This window comes from Elephas maximus, chromosome 11, assembly GCF_024166365.1.
Source record: "Elephas maximus indicus isolate mEleMax1 chromosome 11, mEleMax1 primary haplotype, whole genome shotgun sequence".
Taxonomy (NCBI): Eukaryota; Metazoa; Chordata; class Mammalia; order Proboscidea; family Elephantidae; genus Elephas; species Elephas maximus.
The window spans coordinates 37,733,445-37,754,028 of NC_064829.1; positions in this window are offsets into that span (position 1 = coordinate 37,733,445).

Genomic DNA, 20,584 nt, shown 5'->3' on the forward strand with positions numbered 1-20,584 from the left:
CATAGATCAAGAGGCAGTTGTTCTGACAGAACAAAGGGATACTGATCAGTTTAAAGACAGAACACATGTGCTTCAGGGTTGTATCTTTTCACCATACTTATTCAATCTGTAGGCTGAGCAAATAATCGGAGAAGCTGGACTATATGAAGAAGAACGGGGCATCAGGATTGGAGGAAGATTCATTAACACCCTGCGATATGCAGATGACACAATCTTGCTTGCTGAAAGTGAAGAGGACTTGAAGCACTTACTGATGAAGATCAGAGACCACAGCCTTCAGTATGGATTACACTTCAACATAAAAAAAAACAAAAATCCTCACAACTGGGCCAACGAGCAACATCATGATAAACAGAGGAAAGACTGAAGTTGTCAAGGATTTCATTTTACTTGGATCCACAATCAACGGCCATGGAAGCAGCAGTCAAGAAATCAAACAATGTCAGAGGCGGAGCCAAGATGGCGGACTAGGCAGACGCTACCTCGGATCCCTCTTACAACAAAGACACGGAAAAACAAGTGAATCGATCACATACATAACAATCTACGAACCCTGAACAACAAACACAGATTTAGAGACGGAGAACGAACTAATACGGGGAAGCAGCGATTGTTTCCAGAGCCTGGAGCCAGCATACCAGTCAGGTACGGCACGAGCACAGAGACCTGCTCCACCCCCCTGAACTAACCCCGGGAGGGGTACTAGCCGGTTCCACGGGCGGCGTGGGACGCAGCCGTTAGGAGAAGTCCCCGGGAGGCAGTGACTGATCTTGGAGCAGAAAGAGCAGCACCTGAGCCGGGGAACCGTCCCACAGGGATTTGGACTGCACGCAGGTACGCCATAAACACGGAGAGTTGCTCCACCCCCTGAACTAACCCCGGGAAGGTGACCATCCGGGTCGCGCGGGCGGCGTGGGACGCAGCCGGTAGGAGAAGTCCCCGGGAGGCAGCGACTGGTATTGGAGCGGGGAGAACAGCGTTCCAGCCGGGACACTCGGTCGCGGCACAAGCACGGGGAGCTACTCCACCCATCTGAACTAACCCCGGGAGGGGGCCCACCTGGTTCACGGGGGCGGCACGGCCACGCGGCTGGAGGGACGAGAAGTCCCCGGGAGGCAGCGACTGATTTTGGAGTCGAGAGTGCACCGTCCCAGTAGGGGAGCCTTGACGCTGGGCGTGGGGCTGGAAGCGGAGGATCTGACCGTGACTCCAGCGGGCCAGACCCCCCGGGGGCAATCTCCACACAGACAGCACACATAGGCGACGCGCCCGCGGGAATCTCAGATATAATAGTCTTTCCAAGCAAGACAAGCAACTCTGGCTATATTCTGAGGTGCTACTCTCCTATCTCTCTGTTCCCTCCCCCACCCTCCCCAGGCGGCTTCATTAACATCTGAATAGCCTGAGCCAGAGGGAGAACTCTGATAGGGATCTGACTGCAGTTTTTTTTTAGCGGATTTTCTGGAAAAACTAGTTTCCCAGTGATGGCTCGGAGACAACAATCCATATCAAACCACTTAAAGAAGCAGACCATGACAGCTTCTCCAACTCCCCAAACAAAAGAATCAAAATCTTTCCCAAATGAAGATACAATCCTGGAATTATCAGATACAGAATATAAAAAACTAATTTACAGAATGCTTAATGATATCACAAATGAAATTAGGATATCTGCAGAAAAAGCCAAGGAACACACTGATAAAACTGTTGAAGAACTCAAAAAGATTATTCAAGAACATACTGGAAAAATTAATAAGTTGCAAGAATCCATAGAGAGACAACATGTAGAAATCCAAAAGATTAACAATAAAATAACAGAATTAGACAACACACTAGGAAGTCAGAGGAGCAGACTCGAGCAATTAGAATGCAGACTGGGACATCTGGAGGACCAGGGAATCAACACCAACATAGCTGAAAAAAAATCAGATAAAAGAATTAAAAAAAATGAAGAAACCCTAAGAATTATGTGGGACTCTATCAAGAAGGATAACCTGCGGGTGATTGGAGTCCCAGAACAGGGAGGGGGGACAGAAAACACAGAGAAAATAGTTGAAGAACTTCTGACAGAAAACTTCCCTGACATCATGAAAGACGAAAGGATATCTATCCAAGATGCTCATCGAACCCCATTTAAGATTGATCCAAAAAGAAAAACACCAAGACATATTATCATCAAACTCACCAAAACCAAAGATAAACAGAAAATTTTAAAAGCAGCCAGGGAGAAAAGAAAGGTTTCCTTCAAGGGAGAATCAATAAGAATATGTTCTGACTACTCAGCAGAAACCATGCAGGCAAGAAGGGAATGGGACGACATATACAGAACACTGAAGGAGAAGAACTGCCAACCAAGGATCATATATCCAGCAAAACTCTCTCTGAAATATGAAGGCGAAATTAAGATATTTACAGACAAACACAAGTTTAGAGAATTTGCAAAAACCAAACCAAAGCTACAAGAAATACTAAAGGATATTGTTTGGTCAGAGAACCAATAATATCAGATATCAGCACAACACAAGGTCACAAAACAGAACGTCCTGATATCAACTCAAATAGGGAAATCACAAAAACAAACAAATTAAGATTAATTAAAAAAAAATACACATAACAGGGAATCATGGAAGTCAATAGGTAAAAGATCACAATAATCAAAAAGAGGGACTAAATACAGGAGGCATTGAACTGCCATATGGAGAGTGATACAAGGCGATATAGAACAATACAAGTTAGGTTTTTACTTAGAAAAATAGGGGTATATAATGAGGTAACCACAAAAAGGTATAACAACTCTATAACTCAAGACAAAAACCAAGAAAAACGTAACGACTCAACTAACATAAAGTCAAACACTATGAAAGTGAGGATCTCACAATTTACTAAGAAAAACGCCTCAGCACAAAAAAGTATGTGGAAAAATGAAATTGTCAACAACACACATAAAAAGGCATCAAAATGACAGCACTAAAAACTTATTTATCTATAATTACCCTGAATGTAAATGGACTAAATGCACCAATAAAGAGACAGAGAGTCACAGACTGGATAAAGAAACACGATCCATCTATATGCTGCCTACAAGAGACACACCTTAGACTTAGAGACACAAACAAACTAAAACTCAAAGGATGGAAAAAAGTATATCAAGCAAACAATAAGCAAAAAAGAAGAGGAGTAGCAATATTAATTTCTGACAAAATAGACTTTAGACTTAAATCCACCACAAAGGATAAAGAAGGACACTATATAATGATAAAAGGGACAATTGATCAGGAAGACATAACCGTATTAAATATTTACGCACCCAATGACAGGGCTGCAAGATATATAAATCAAATTTTAACAGAACTGAAAAGCGAGATAGATACCTCCACAATTATAGTAGGAGACTTCAACACACCCCTTTCGGAGAAGGACAGGACATCCAGTAAGAAGCTCAACAGAGACACGGAAGATCTAATTACAACAATCAACCAACTTGACCTCATTGACTTATACAGAACTCTCCACCCAACTGCTGCAAAATATACTTTTTTTTCTAGCGCACATGGAACATTCTCTAGAATAGACCACATATTAGGTCATAAAACAAACCTTTGCAGAGTCCAAAACATCGAAATATTACAAAGCATCTTCTCAGACCACAAGGCAATAAAACTAGAGATCAATAACAGAAGAACGAGGGAAAAGAAATCAAATACTTGGAAAATGAACAATACCCTCCTGAAAAAAGACTGGGTTATAGAAGACATCAAGGAGGGAATAAGGAAATTCATAGACAGCAACGAGAATGAAAATACTTCCTATCAAAACCTCTGGGACACAGCAAAAGCAGTGCTCAGAGGTCAATTTATATCAATAAATGCACACATACAAAAAGAAGAAAGAGCCAAAATCAGAGAACTGTCCCTACAACTTGAACAAATAGAAAGTGAGCAACAAAAGAAGCCATCAGGCACCAGAAGAAAACAAATAATAAAAATTAGAGCTGAACTAAATGAATTAGAGAACAGAAAAACAATTGAAAGAATTAACAAAGCCAAAAGCTGGTTCTTTGAAAAAATTAACAAAATTGATAAACCATTGGCTAGACTGACTAAAGAAATACAGGAAAGGAAACAAATAACCCGAATAAGAAATGAGAAGGACCACATCACAACAGAACCAAATGAAATTAAAAGAATCATTTCAGATTATTATGAAAAATTGTACTCTAACAAATTTGAAAACCTAGAAGAAATGGATGAATTCCTTGAAAAACACTACCTACCTAAACTAACACATTCAGAAGCAGAACAACTAAATAGACCCATAACAAAAAAAGAGATTGAAACGGTAATCAAAAAACTCCCAACAAAAAAAAGTCCTGGCCCGGACGGCTTCACTGCAGAGTTCTACCAAATTTTCAGAGAAGAGTTAACACCACTACTACTAAAGGTATTCCAAAGCATAGAAAATGACGGAATACTACCCAACTCATTCTATGAAGCCACCATCTCCCTGATACCAAAACCAGGTAAAGACATTACAAAAAAAGAAAATTATAGACCTATATCCCTCATGAACATTGATGCAAAAATCCTCAACAAAATTCTAGCCAATAGAATCCAACAACACATCAAAAAAATAATTCACCCTGATCAAGTGGGATTTATACCAGGTATGCAAGGCTGGTTTAATATCAGAAAAACCATTAATGTAATCCATCACATAAATAAAACAAAAGACAAAAACCACATGATCTTATCAATTGATGCAGAAAAGGCATTTGACAAAGTCCAACACCCATTTATGATAAAAACTCTTACCAAAATAGGAATTGAAGGAAAATTCCTCAACATAATAAAGGGCATCTATGCAAAGCCAACAGCCAATATCACTCTAAATGGAGAGAACCTGAAAGCATTTCCCTTGAGAACGGGAACCAGACAAGGATGCCCTTTATCACCGCTCTTATTCAACATCGTGTTGGAAGTCTTAGCCAGGGCAATCAGGCTAGACAAAGAAATAAAAGGTATCCGGATTGGCAAGGAAGAAGTAAAGTTATCACTATTTGCAGATGACATGATTATATACACAGAAAACCCTAAGGAATCCTCCAGAAAACTACTGAAACTAATAGAAGAGTTTGGCAGAGTCTCAGGTTATAAAATAAACATACAAAAATCACTTGGATTCCTCTACATCAACAAAAAGAACACCGAAGAGGAAATAACCAAATCAATACCATTCACGGTAGCCCCCAAGAAGATAAGATACTTAGGAATAAATCTTACCAAGGATGTAAAAGACCTATACAAAGAAAACTACAAAGCTCTACTACAAGAAATTCAAAAGGACATACTTAAGTGGAAAAACATACCTTGCTCATGGATAGGAAGACTTAACATAGTAAAAATGTCTATTCTACCAAAAGCCATCTATACATTTAACGCACTTCCGATCCAAATTCCAATGTCATATTTTAAGGGGATAGAGAAACAAATCACCAATTTCATATGGAAGGGAAAGAAGCCCCGGATAAGCAAAGCACTACTGAAAAAGAAGAAGAAAGTGGGAGGCCTCACCTTACCTGACTTCAGAACCTATTATACAGCCACAGTAGTCAAAACAGCCTGGTATTGGTACAACAACAGACACATAGACCAATGGAACAGAATTGAGAACCCAGACATAGATCCATCCACGTATGAGCAGCTGATATTTGACAAAGGACCAGTGTCAATTAACTGGGGAAAAGACAGCCTTTTTAACAAATGGTGCTGGCATAACTGGATATCCATTTGCAAAAAAATGAAACAGGACCCATACCTCACACCATGCACAAAAACTAACTCCAAGTGGATCAAAGACCTAAACATAAAGACTAAAACGATAAAGATCATGGAAGAAAAAATTGGGACAACCCTAGGAGCCCTAATACAAGGTATAAACAGAATACAAAACATTACCAAAAATGATGAAGAGAAACCCGATAACTGGGAGCTCCTAAAAATCAAACACCTATGCTCATCTAAAGACTTCACCAAAAGAGTAAAAAGACCACCTACAGATTGGGAAAGAATTTTCAGCTATGACATCTCCGACCAGCGCCTGATCTCTAAAATCTACATGATTCTGTCAAAACTCAACCACAAAAAGACAAACAACCCAATCAAGAAGTGGGCAAAGGATATGAACACACATTTCTCTAAAGAAGATATCCAGGCAGCCAACAGATACATGAGAAAATGCTCTCGATCATTAGCCATTAGAGAAATGCAAATTAAAACTACGATGAGATTCCATCTCACACCAGCAAGGCTGGCATTAATCCAAAAAACACAAAATAATAAATGTTGGAGAGGCTGCGGAGAGATTGGAACTCTCATACACTGCTGGTGGGAATGTAAAATGGTACAACCACTTTGGAAATCTATCTGGCGTTATCTTAAACAGTTAGAAATAGAACTACCATACAACCCAGAAATCCCACTCCTCGGAATATACCCTAGAGATACAAGAGCCTTCATACAAACAGATATATGCACACCCATGTTTATTGCAGCTCTGTTTACAATAGCAAAAAGTTGGAAGCAACCAAGGTGTCCATCAACGGATGAATGGGTAAATAAATTGTGGTATATTCACACAATGGAATACTACGCATCGATAAAGAACAGTGACGAATCTCTGAAACATTTCATAACATGGAGGAACCTGGAAGGCATTATGCTGAGCGAAATGAGTCAGAGGCAAAAGGACAAATACTGTATAAGACCACTATTATAAGATCTTGAGAAATAGTAAACCTGAGAAGAACACATACTTTTGTGGTTACGAGGGGGGGAGGGAGGGAGGGTGGGAGAGGGTTTTTTTATTGATTAATCAGTAGATAAGAACTGCTTTAGGTGAAGGGAAAGACAACACTCAATACATGGAAGGTCAGCTCAATTGGACTGGACCAAAAGCAAAGAAGTTTCCGGGATAAAATGAATGCTTCAAAGCTCAGCAGAGCAAGCGCGGGGGTCTGGGGAACATGGTTTGCGGGGACTTCTAAGTCAATTGGCAAAATAATTCTATTATGAAATCATTCTGCATCCCACTTTGAAATGTGGCGTCTGGGGTCTTAAATGCTAACAAGCAGCCATCTAAGATGCAGCAATTGGTCTCAACCCACCTGGAGCAAAGGAAAATGAAGAACACCAAGCCCACATGACAACTAAGAGCCCAAGAGACAGAAAGGGCCACATGAACCAGAGACCTACATCATCCTGAGACCAGAAGAACTAGTTGGTGCCCGGCCACAATCGATGACTGCCCTGACAGGGAGCTCAGCAGAGGACCCCTGAGGGAGCAGGAGAGCAGTGGGATGCAGACCCCAAATTCTCATAAGAAGACCAAACTTAATGGTCTGACTGAGACTGGAGGAATCCCGGCGGTCATGCTCTCCAGACCTTCTGTTGACACAGGACAGGAACCATCCCTGAAGACAACTCATCAGACATGAAAGGGACTGGTCAGCGGGTGGGAGAGAGACGCTGATGAAGAGTGAGCTAATTATATCAGGTGTACACTTGAGATTGTGTTGGCAACTCTTGTCTGGAGGGGGGATGGGAGGATAGAGAGAGAGGGAAGCCGGCAAAATTGTCAAGAAAGGAGAGACTGAAAGGGCTGACTCAAGACGGGGAGAGTAAGTGGGAGTAGGGAGTGAGATGTATGTAAACTTATATGTGACAGACTGATTGGATTTGTAAACGTTCACTTGAAGCTTAATAAAAGTTATTATAAAAAAAAAAAAAAGTGAAAAAAAAAAAAAAAAAGAAATCAAACAATGTATTGCACTGGGTAAATCTGCTGCAAAGGATCCTTTTAAAGTGTTGAAAAGCAAAGATGTCACCTTGAAGACTAAGGTGCACCTGACCAAGCCATGGTGTTTTCAATCGCATCATATGCATGTGAAAGCTGGACAATGAATAAGGAAGACTGAAGAAAAATTGACGCCTTTGAATTGTGGTGTTGACAAAGAATATTGAATATACCATGGACTGCCAAAAGAATGAACAAATCTGTCTTGGGAGAAGTAAAACCAGAATGCTCCTTAGAAGCAAGGATGGCGAGACTGCATCTTACATACTTTGGAAGTGTTGTCAGGAGGGATCAATCCCTGGAGAAGGTCATCATGCTTGGCAAAGTACAGGGATAGCAGAAAACAGGAAGACCCTCAATGAGGTGGATTGACAGAGTGGCTGCAACAATGGGCTCAAGCATAGCAATGGTTGTAAGGATGGCGCAGGACTGGGAAGTGTTTCTGTTGTGCCTGGGGTAGCTATGAGTCTGAATCAACTCGACAGCACCTAACAACAACAACAACAGGATATCTGTATTTGCTACATAATGTAAACTATTTTAAAAGGATTGTTTATAAAGAGAATTTATATTCTTACCAACCCTGAGAGTTCCTCTTCCACTACATCCTTATCAGTAATAGTTATCATAATTTTTTTTTTATTTATGTCCCTTTCTTAGTAACTTGTTATAATCTTGAAGTCCTGGGAGTGCAGTGGTTAAGAGCTCCACTGCTAACCAAAAGGTTGGCAGTTCGAGTCCCTCACCTGCTCCTTGGAAACTCTATGGGGCAATTCTGTTCTGTCCTGTAGAGTTGCTATGAGTTGGAATCAGCTCGATGGCAAAAGGTTTGGGATTTTTTCTGTTTGTTTTGGTTTTGTTATAGTTTTAATCATTATCCTGTCTTTCTGAAGTGTGTTCTCTTTTTATTGAAGTGTATTTATAACTGTTTTGCCCATTTTTCGATGTGGTTTTCTATTTTCTTTAGAGTTATGGGAGTTCTACATTTAGTCGTTTGTCTTGTTTGTCTTTTTAAAAATACTATCTTTGTGTTTTTGTTTGTTTGCTTTGCTTTGCTTTTTCGGCTTCACTTCCCTCTAAGATTTATTTTTATTTATTATAGAAGCCCATGAAGTCTCATTAAATATTTTCATCTCTTTTGGAATCAGTCTTTATCTCCCAAATACTTTCTTGGCACATTGTTCCTCTTCTCTCCTGCTGGAAGTCTTTTTTCAACTTTTATTACAACAGAGTGAATTGCTATCCCAAAACTTTATGGCATACTTGGTTGCACCTCCTCTCCTGCTAAGCATCACAGAGCTATCTCTTGTGCCTGCTGGATATCACTAATGGTATTTGTGATTGAGTGTTGGTGTTGGTTATTGCCATTCTTTGTAAGATTTTTCTGGGCCTGGGATAAAAGATCTTGATCTGGAGAGGATTTCATTTGCTTCTTCCATGCAGCTGTGCACAAAGCCAATTAAGGGCAACCTCAAACCAAGTATGGCTTTAAACTACTTGGCTTCTCCAGGCTATGGATATTTGTGCTTTAAATCTCCTGGAGGGTTAGCGGCTGAGCTGCGGCCACAACTTCTCAGGGACTTTTCCCATAAGGCACTTATTTTATGATTATTATTTGTGCCATAACTTTGCCTGTTCTCCTATACCCTAACAAAAGCCTCTATCCCTCTCCCTTTCACCATTTTATAAATTGAACTTCATGTATCAATATTGACATTATAATACCATCGCCATTCTTAGGCCATTATTATTATTGCAAGCATATTTCAAGAATTATTGCATGGTTTCAGGGTTATCAGAACTTTTCATGGGGAAGTTTAAAAAGATTTTACAGAACCCTGTCCCTGCTGGATTTCAGTGTGACATGCTTCCAAATGTAACTGGTCTATATATTTATTTGGAGTAAAAAGCTGAAGTCTCCAATTCATATACATTCTGATAACGTCCACAGAGCTCTCTGATTATCATGCGGCACACACCTAGCATATTTATGCTTATCCAGTGAAACAGATATGCTGCAGAGTCTTCTGCCAGTTGCTTTGACCTGCTAGTGTATCATCTATTACAAGAAATAATCTCCTTATCGATCCATTTGCTGTCGCTGTTTTGTTGCCCAAGAGAGGGATCATGCTATAATTGAACTGGGGCCATATAAATGATCTCTCTTCATTGTTTTCCACTTCTGATATTATAATAATGTCTTCATTACTATTCTTTTTAATAATATTTATTAAAAACAAATACAACATCTACACACAAAGACACCTTTGTTGGACCTTGGATGGTTCTGTGAGAGCAAAATGACATAGAGAGAGGGGCTAATCACTTGGTAATATTCCACAGTGACACAGTGTCCTGGGGAAAAGTCCCCTTGATTAAGTCATGTCAGTTTTTCTGCCCCTATAATGGTTAAAAAAAAAAAAAATTGGCAATGGTTAGTGGCTATAAAAGAGACACACTGAATCTGGAAAAGGGCAATATAAAATAATTGGCTCTGGGCCAACCTAAGCTGTTTCATGCCATCAACTTCTTCACATTTGGATCCAAATTAAAATCTAATTTAAAAGGAGCTTAAATTTAAAAAAGCACACTTAATTCCTTCAATTTGCAGAACCATTGCATTCCATTAGGCAACTAATTTCTACCTGTCAGATTTGGAATGAAAGTGGTCTCTCTCAGGAGGAAACTTTTCACTTGTAGTAATTAGGTATGGGGAGTCTGCGATGATGCCTGCACTTTGATAGCTGCTTGTGTTCAACTCTCTAAGCTTATGAACCCTTGGGTAAACTCAATTGAAGTGTCAGCTTCAATGCTTGCCTGATACGGAAAGCTGAAATGAGGTTACATATTTCATAATTAAATAACACAACTACTTTAATTTTTATTAGAGAATCATGAAAGGTTACCTTATATAAAATCCAAGAGCGTAAATCCCTTTGGTTGATCTATTATTCTAATAAGCTTCTGAAGAAAATCTGAAGAGGTCTTGATTACAATTGTATAAAAGCAGGGAGAGGGCACATGTTCAACAATATTAGAGCAATAACTAAAATTAGCAAGTGGGATGAACTGTAAATGCTGTCAAGCGGCTCTCTTTGATGCTATTCTTGACTTACGCAAGGTGGCACATTACAGAGCAGAAGCCCTAGGCTGCTACACAGAAGTCTTGAGTTCCATGCCCTACTACTTACTGGCTGCAGAACCTTGACCAAAGCACTTGCCCTCACTTTTCTTCATTATTCTGTGATCTACAAGATGATTTTTTTCCCTCAAATTCAGCAGAGGCTTAACATTGAATATATTTATGTGGTTGAATACTTTTTTCCCAAAAGCATTTATCATATTCAGTGATGAATATAAAAGTTTTTGTTACTACAAAGCTACTTTTACCGTAAGCTATTTTTACCCAACTAAACCAACAGAGAAAAACTGTTTTCACCATTACTCTAAATCTTCATGATAAAACGTATTCTTTTATTTCTTTAGTTCTTTTTACGAGTGCATGTGTTATGTGGGAGCTATCAAAAGGAAGGAGGAAAATGGCTCTCTGTGGATTATTTTATGGAGTTTTAAATATTCACATATTAATTTATATGAAATAGTATTCCCAAAGGAAAGTATGCAGCTTATTGTCATAGATGAAATGTTTCTTGAAATACAGTTGAGTACAGAAACTTTCACTTATATAAATTATAATGTTGAAGGACATCACACATAAATGATTGAAGCCGAGGGTAAAATTGTGACTATAATGACTAAGAACATTTTCATATGATACCTTAATGCTTTCTTGTTTTTAAAATCTAAATTTCAAATGTCTGCAAATCCACATCAGAGTAAAAATGGACCTTTCAAATTGTAAATATGAAAGATTCTTCACTTGCCAACTGTGGTAGCTTTTGTTTGCGGCGGCTTCCTATCCTGACTCTCTGAAAGATGAATCGTGATTCATGATATTCATGCAGAGCTCTTTTATTTCCACATTATTTTTGCATAATTAATTCAGAAATAGATGGCTATATTAAAAACACAGACAACCTGAAAAAATCAATAGCATCGTTTAAACAGTACCCTACAAAGATAGGATGGGAAGTAAGAAATGTCATTGGCTTTTTTGTAGTATTAAATATATTTTTGTACCCATTTTTTTCTGATATTATTTACAATAATCTTTAATAAGATGGAGTTACAGATATTTTAAAATGTGGTTCATCTTAAATCCTTAGCAAATAATTACAATTACAGTCATGCGTCGCTTAATGTCCATAATATATTCAGTAAAATAGGAAAGTATGCGATTTGGACGTTGTGCGAATACTATATTATATGCAGGCAGTTCTCAGGTTATGCGCCCAGCTCCACCCGCTTTTCTACCCTCCTGAGAAGCAGGAGCAGCCAGTCCAGCACCCTCCCCCGCCACCTGCCCGCAGGACAAAACCAGAGGGATGTATCTACTGAATAAGGGAGGCCGGCCCTGCTGGGTGAGCCAATGCTGGCGGGTGAGATCCGGGCAGGCAGCCCACTGGGACTTTGCGCTTGCCTGGGTGCAAGGCAGGCGGCCCACCTGGAGCAGAGAGGTGGCCTTAGGACCTGGCGGGGAGCGTGTACAGATGCCCAGAACTCAGCTGGCGGTGGCCTGTTGGTGGGCAGCTTTCTGAACTTGTGCAGCCATGGCAGCAACCCGCAGCCGGGAGCCCACGAGCGCCCCGAGCCCAGCAGCTGAGGAGACTGGCAGATGCTACCTCGCACAGGGAATAAAAAGAAGCCCTGGGGGGATAGGGATGCGCCCTGGAGCCTTGCTGCTCATTCTCTCTGGGGGTTTGGGATCTTTAAAACCATTAGGAGAAAAGAATAAACAAAAGGAGAGCTGCTTTCCCTAAAAAAAAAAAAAAAAAAAAAAAGCTGTGTGGGACAATGTGCGTATATGCAGTTGGAAGGATGATGCCTGAATGGACTTTACCTGTCGCATACCTGTATTAACGAATAGATTAATCTGGATTAAGATAATGGTTAAGTTTAAAATTCTAATATCCCAGCTTTGAACATCTTTTGGCTCACTCCTGGGACTGGCCCTTCAGCCAAGGATTAGAGGATTAGACAGGCCCATAAAACAAAAGGAGACTAGAGTGGCACAACAGTCCAGGAGCGGGGATTAGGGGACAGGAAAGGACAGGAAAGCTGGTAGTAATGAATACAAGTTCGAGAAGGGGCAACCCAGTGTCACAAAACAATATGTGTACTAACTGTTTAATGAGAAGCTAATTTGTTCTGTAAACCTTCACCTAAAGGTTTACAGAACAATAATTAAATTTTTTTTACAATAATTAAAAAAAGGAAATAAATAAATAAAAGTGGAATTAATATTAGAAGCAATTTTTACTTTCACGGCATCAGAATTTTATTTCATTTCTAATTTACTTTATTTCTAATTTATTGATTTCATTTCCAATTAAACTGGGGGAAACCCTGATATTTGTTAAGTTTATATTACAAGCTACAAAGTAAGTAAATTTATATGCATACACATTTATATGTCAAATTCTGGCAATCCTGTTCAGAATTAAATATACGGAAGAACATACATACAAATGTGACTGAAATAGAAAGCTTAGAGTAAACATTCTTACTATACTGTTAGCCCATTTGCCTCCTAATGAATTTCTGCTCTTCAGCTTTACTTATAAGCTTAACTGACCACCGTATCAGCTTATTGTATTTTTACCCAAGTAAAAAAAAAAAAAAAATTTTTTTAATGTGCATGTTATAAGTTTTTGCCAAACATGCAGCTCCTTCGAGCATTATTTTCCTAGACACGTTGTATGTATGAGTGAATTATTTACGTGGGTACATTATTTGAGAAAAAAATATGGTATAAAATTAATTCACTGTAATAATTACTTTGTGTAGTTTTATCATCTGATGCTATTTATTTTGTATGTGCCATTGAAAGCCGTCAATGTCTTTAGAAACAATAAGTCATGAACATAATAAACTATCCGTAAACTTGGCCAATGTGTTCACTGACCCAACTACCATCATGAGTAATTAGGAAATTAGTATGTAAGAAAATAAAATAAAATTCTAATATTCTAATACATTCAGCATTTTATTAAAATGGTCATACAAAAGTTATGTAAGCTGTTGTGATGGTTAATTTTATATGTCATCTTAATTGGCCATGACTGCAATTACCTTGCATTTTTTGATGTGATATAATTATCCTCCATTTTGTGATATTATGTAATTATCCTCTTTTTTATGTATTGTAAATCCTAATCTCTACAGGCAGGACTACTGTAGGGTGTGTCATGAGTCACATCCTTACTTAAGTCACAGTCTTATTCAAGTGTCTGATGTGAGGTAGTTTTCTTGGGGGTTTGACCTGTATCCAATATATATAGATGCTCTGGCAAAACTCCCTCTTGCTCTGGATCCTACATCCTGCTCATCATCATCTGACCTCCAGGCTTGGGACTTGAGCTAGCAGCCTGCCTGCTCTCTGACCTACCAATTTTGGCATCATCAGTCCCTGCAATCACATGAGTCAGGAGACACCTCTAGACTGATGCCTGACCAAGGAATTTGAGACTTACCAGCCTCCACAACCTCATGAGCCATTTCCTTGAGATAAATCTCTCTCATATATACATGTATGTTTCACTGACTCAGCTTAAGATAGATGCATAGATGTTATACAGTCAGCTGTAAAAATTAAGGATAACCATTTCCACATATCAAAATACAAAAAGACTTTCTGCCAAATAAAACTTATAAGATCCAATTGATTCTTTATCCAGGTGTCTGTTCAAATATTTATTTGGTAAAGAGGTTATTCTTGATCACCCTGTTGAAAACAGCAGTTATTCTCTTATTCTCTTTTCCTTACCCTGCAATATTTCTCTCTCCATCCCTTATCACTACCTGACATTGTATGTATTTATGTATTGCTCAGTTCCCTAATTTGCATATAAGCTTCATTCTTCTGTTTTCTTTGCACCGGATCCTGCACTCAGCAGACACATAGAATACAATTAGTATCTTCACTGAATAAAAGAAGAGTGTTCAATGCACCAAGAAGGTTTTTCTCAATCCAACATTACTTCACTAGCAAATGTTCATTTAGAAAAATTTTATGTTTATGTAGAAAATACCATACATACATTATAAAACACTCAATATCTTCAACAATACAATGTGTGGTGAAAGTTTTGAGTTACATCCCAAGTTGTAATTGGTAGACCCCCAGAAATCTGTGTAGTTATTTTGAATTGTTCTCAGTGTCAATACAATGGGTTTTCTTCACACGTTTCTGGTGCTATTGGAAGCCATAATGCTGCTTATAAGGTAACTTCTAATATCCAACTGATTGTCAAGCGATGCTTTAAATTTTTAAAGCTGATAGCCGTTACTTTCAGATAAGCATTTCACTCTGTTTATGCTACACTTTAGCAATTGAATGGTTTGAGTTTGACATATTACAATTAAAAACTTCCCACTTAAAAATAATAGGAGGAGGCGGGGCCAAGATGGTGGACTAGGTAGATGCTACCTCGGATCCCTCTTGCAACAAAGTCTCGGAAAAACAAGTGAATCGATCACATACATAACAATCTATGAACCCTGAACAACAAACACAGATTTAGAGACAGAGAACGAACAAATACGGGGAGGCAGTGACTGTTTTCAGAGCCTGGAGCCAGCGTACCAGTCAGGTAACCTTGGCGCCGGGCTTAGGTCTGGGCCCAGGGGAGCTGAACTCAAATTCTTGTGACAGTGCAAACAAGGGGTGCAGCCCTACCCCCCTGAACTAACCCCGGGAGGGGGCCCAGCCAGTCCACGGGGGCAGCACAGCGACTCGGCTGGCAGGACGAGAAGTCCTCAGGAGACAGCGACTGATTTTGGAGCCAGGAGTGCAGCGTCCCAGCAGGGGAACCTTGACACTGGGCTTTGGACTGGCAGCGGAGGATCTGATCGTGGCTTAAGCGGGCCAGACCCTAGGGGGCAATCTCCACACAGCCAGCACACATAGGCGACACGCCCCTCGGGAATCTCAGATAAAATAGTCATTCCAAGCAAGATAAGCAACTTTGGCTATATTCTGGGGTGATACTCTCTCCTATTTCTCTGAACCCTCCCCCACCCTTCCAGGCGGCTTCATTAACATTGGAATTTACTGAGCCGGAGGGAGAACGGCTCCGGCTCTGTGGTGGCTTTGCTTTTCCCTTTTCTTTTTTTGGTATTTTCATAACCCATTCTTTCAGTCTGAGAGAAGGAACCACAAAACACCCAGGGACCAAAAATCCATCCCAAATTGGACTAAAAACACAGAACCAGCTACAGCCAAGCATATATGATCCAAATCTCGGACGTTCATCCTTACAGGGAACAAGGTGGTGGTTATAATCCAAAGGCAGTTCTGATAGGGATCTGACTGCATTTTTTTTTAGTGAATTTTCTGGAAAAACGAGTTTCCCAGGTCTGATATCTCTGCTTATTCAACAGAGCCTGAACTGACGCACAACAGGGAACGGAGGGCTGAAGCTCCCCACAGACCACCTAGCCTCCTGCCTTAGGGATCTAAGGAGGGTGACATCTACCAGTCAGTAGAGGTACTTGCATTGGGGGCCTAAGGTGCAGTGCCCTCCCACCAAGGTGCTATAGGAATAGAGACACACCTACCTCACTGACACTTGGGGGAAGCCTGTCAGCATCCTGTCCCCCCTGGAGGGTGAACCCCAGCTGCTAATAGAATCTGGTGCACACAACTATCACTACTACTTCTCGAGGTGGATAGGTATTAGGGTGCAGCACACACTTGATGACCCAAAATCAGATTCTACTCAAGAATAGTGAATAGACTCAGGCATATATATCTGGCAACAGCCCAAACCAGCTGGTAATAGGTCATAAGTAAGTCAAGGGCTACAACAAACAAGACAGCACAATCTAGTAGCCCATCCACATATACTGAAAGAAAACAAAACAAGATAAGACTCAGTGAGCAATTATAGAATAAACCACTTTTTTTATATCTTAGTGATGGCTCAGAGACAGCAGTCGATATCAAACCACATAAAGAAGCAGACCATGACAGCTTCTACAACCCCCCAAACAAAAGAATCAAAATCTTTCCCAAATGAAGATATAATCCTGGAATTATCAGATACAGAATATAAAAAACTAATTTACAGAATGCTTAAAGACATCAGAAAAGAAATAAGGCAAACTGCAGAAAAAAGCCAAGGAACACACTGATAAAACAGTTAAAGAACTCAAAAAGATTATTCAAGAACATAGTGGAAAAATTAATAAGTTGCAAGAATCCATAGAGAGACAGCATGTAGAAATCCAAAAGATTAACAATAAAATTACAGAATTAGACAATGCAATAGGAAGTCAGAGGAGCAGACTCGAGCAATTAGAATGTAGACTGGGAAATCTGGAGGACCAGGGAATTAACACCAACATAGCTGAAAAAAAATCAGATAAAAGAATTAAAAAAAATGAAGAAACCCTAAGAATCATGTGGGACTCTATCAAGAAGGATAACTTGCGTGTGATTGGAGTCCCAGAACAGGAAGGCAGGACAGAAAACACAGAGAAAATAGTTGAAGATCTGCTGACAGAAAACTTCCCTGACATCATGAAAGACGAAAGGATATCTATCCAAGATGCTCATTGAACCCCATTTAAGATTGATCCAAAAAGAAAAACACCAAGACATATTATCACCAAACTTGCCAAAACCAAAGATAAAGAGAAAATTTTAAAAGCAGCCAGGGAGAAAAGAAAGGTCTCCTTCAAGGGAGAATCAATAAGAACAAGTTCACACTACTCAGCAGACACCATGCAGGCAAGAAGGCAATGGGACGACATATACAGAGCACTGAAGGAGAAAAACTGCCAGCCAAGGATCATATATCCAGAAAAATTCTCTCTGAAATATGAAGGCGAAATTAAGATATTTACAGATAAACACAAGCTTAGAGAATTTGCAAAAACAAAACCAAAGCTACAAGAAATACTAAAGGATATTGTCTGGTCAGAAAACCAATAATATCAGATACCAGCACAACACAAGGTCACAAAACAGAACATCCTGATATCAACTCAAAAAGGAAAATCACAAAAACAAATAAAGATTAATTAAAAAAAATGCTCATAACAGGGAATCATTGAAGTCAATATGTAAAAGATCACAATAATCAAAAAGAGGGACTAAATACAGGAGGCATTGAACTGCCATATGGAGAGTGATACAAGGCGATATAGAACAATACAAGCTAGGTTTTTACTTAGGAAAATGGGATAAATATTAAGGTAACCACAAAGAGGTATAACAACTCCATAACTCAAGATAAAAGCCAAGAAAAACGTAACGACTCAACAAACATAAAGTCAAACACTACGAAAATGAGGATCTCACAATTTACTAAGAAAAACGTCTCAGCACAAAAAAGTATGTGGAAAAATGAAATTGTCAACAACACACATAAAAAGGCATCAAAATGACAACACTAAACTACTTATTTATCTATAATTACGCTGAATGTAAATGGACTAAATGCACCAATAAAGAGACAGAGAGTCTCGGACTGGATAAAGAAACACTATCCGTCTATATGCTGCCTACAAGAGACACACCTTAGACTCAGAGACACAAACAAACTAAAACTCAAAGGATGGAAAAAAATATATCAAGCAAACAATAAGCAAAAAAGAAGAGGAGTAGCATTATTAATTTCTGACAAAATAGACTTTAAACTTAAATCCACCACAAAGGATAAAGAAGGACACTATATAATGATAAAAGGGACAATTGATCAGGAAGACATAACCATATTAAATATTTATGCACCCAATGACAGGGCTGCAAGATACATAAATCAAATTTTAACACAACTGAAAAGTGAGACAGACACCTCCACAATTATAGTAGGAGACTTCAACACACCACTTTCGGAAAAGGACAGGACATCCAGTAAGAAGCTCAATAGAGACACGGAAGACCTACTTACAACAATCAACCAACTTGACCTCATTGACTTATACAAAACTCTCCACCCAACTGCTGCAAAGTATACTTTTTTTCTAGTGCACATGGAACATTCTCTAGAATAGACCACATATTAGGTCATAAAACAAACCTTTGCAGAATCCAAAACATCAAAATATTACAAAGCATCTTCTCAGACCACAAGGCAATAAAACTAGAAATCAATAACAGAAAAACTAGGGAAAAGAAATCAAATACTTGGAAAATGAACAATACCCTCCTGAAAAAAGACTGGGTTATAGAGGACATCAAGGAGGGAACAAGGAAATTCATAGAATGCAAAGAGAATGAAAATACTTCCTATCAAAACCTCTGGGACACAGCAAAAGTAGTGCTCAGAGGCCAATTTATATCGATAAATGCACACATACAAAAAGAAGAAAGAGCCAAAATCAGAGAACTGTCCTTACAACTTGAACAAATAGAAAGTGAGCAACAAAAGAATCCATCAGGCACCAGAAGAAAACAAATAATAAAAATTAGAGCTGAACTAAATGAATTAGAGAACAGAAAAACAATTGAAAGAATTAACAAAGCCAAAAGCTGGTTCTCTGAAAAAATTAACAAAATGGATAAACCATTGGCTAGACTGACTAAAGAAATACAGGAAAGGAAACAAATAACCCGAATAAGAAACGAGAAGGGCCACATCACAACAGACCCAACTGAAATTAAAAGAGTCATATCAGGTTATTACGAAAAATTGTACTCTAACAAATTTGCAAACCTAGAAGAAATGGATGAATTCCTGGAAAAACACTACCTACCTAAACTAACACATTCAGAAGTAGAACAACTAAATAGACGCATAACAAAAAAGAGATTGAAACGGTAATCAAAAAACTCCCAACAAAAAAAAGCCCTGGCCCGGACGGCTTCACTGCAGAGTTCTACCAAACTTTCAGAGAAGAGTTAACACCACTACTACTGAAGGTATTTCAAAGCATAGAAAATGACGGAACACTACCCAACTCATTCTATGAAGCCACCATCTCCCTGATACCAAAACCAGGTAAAGACATTACAAAAAAAGAAAATTACAGACCTATATCTCTCATGAACATAGATGCAAAAATCGTCAACAAAATTCTAGCCGATAGAATTCAACAACATATCAAAAAAATAATTCACCACGATCAAGTGGGATTTATACCAGGTATGCAAGGCTGGTTTAATATCAGAAAAACCATTAATGTAATCCATCACATAAATAAAACAAAAGACAAAAACCACATGATCTTATCAATTGATGCAGAAAAGGCATTTGACAAAGTCCAACACCCATTTATGATAAAAACTCTCAGCAAAATAGGAATTGAAGGAAAATTCCTCAACATAATAAAGGGAATCTATGCAAAGCCGACAGCCAACATCACTCTAAATGGAGAGAACCTGAAAGCATTTCCCTTGAGAACCGGAACCAGACAAGGATGCCCTTTATCATCGCTTTTATTCAACATTGTGCTAGAAGTCCTAGCCAGAGCAATTAGGCTAGGCAAAGAAATAAAGGGCATCCGGATTGGCAAGGAGGAAGTAAAATTATCTCTATTTTTTAGATGACATGATCTTATACACAGAAAACCCTAAGGAATCCTCCAGAAAACTACTGAAACTAATAGAAGAGTTTGGCAGAGTCCAGGTTATAAGATAAACATACAGAAATCACTTTGATTCCTC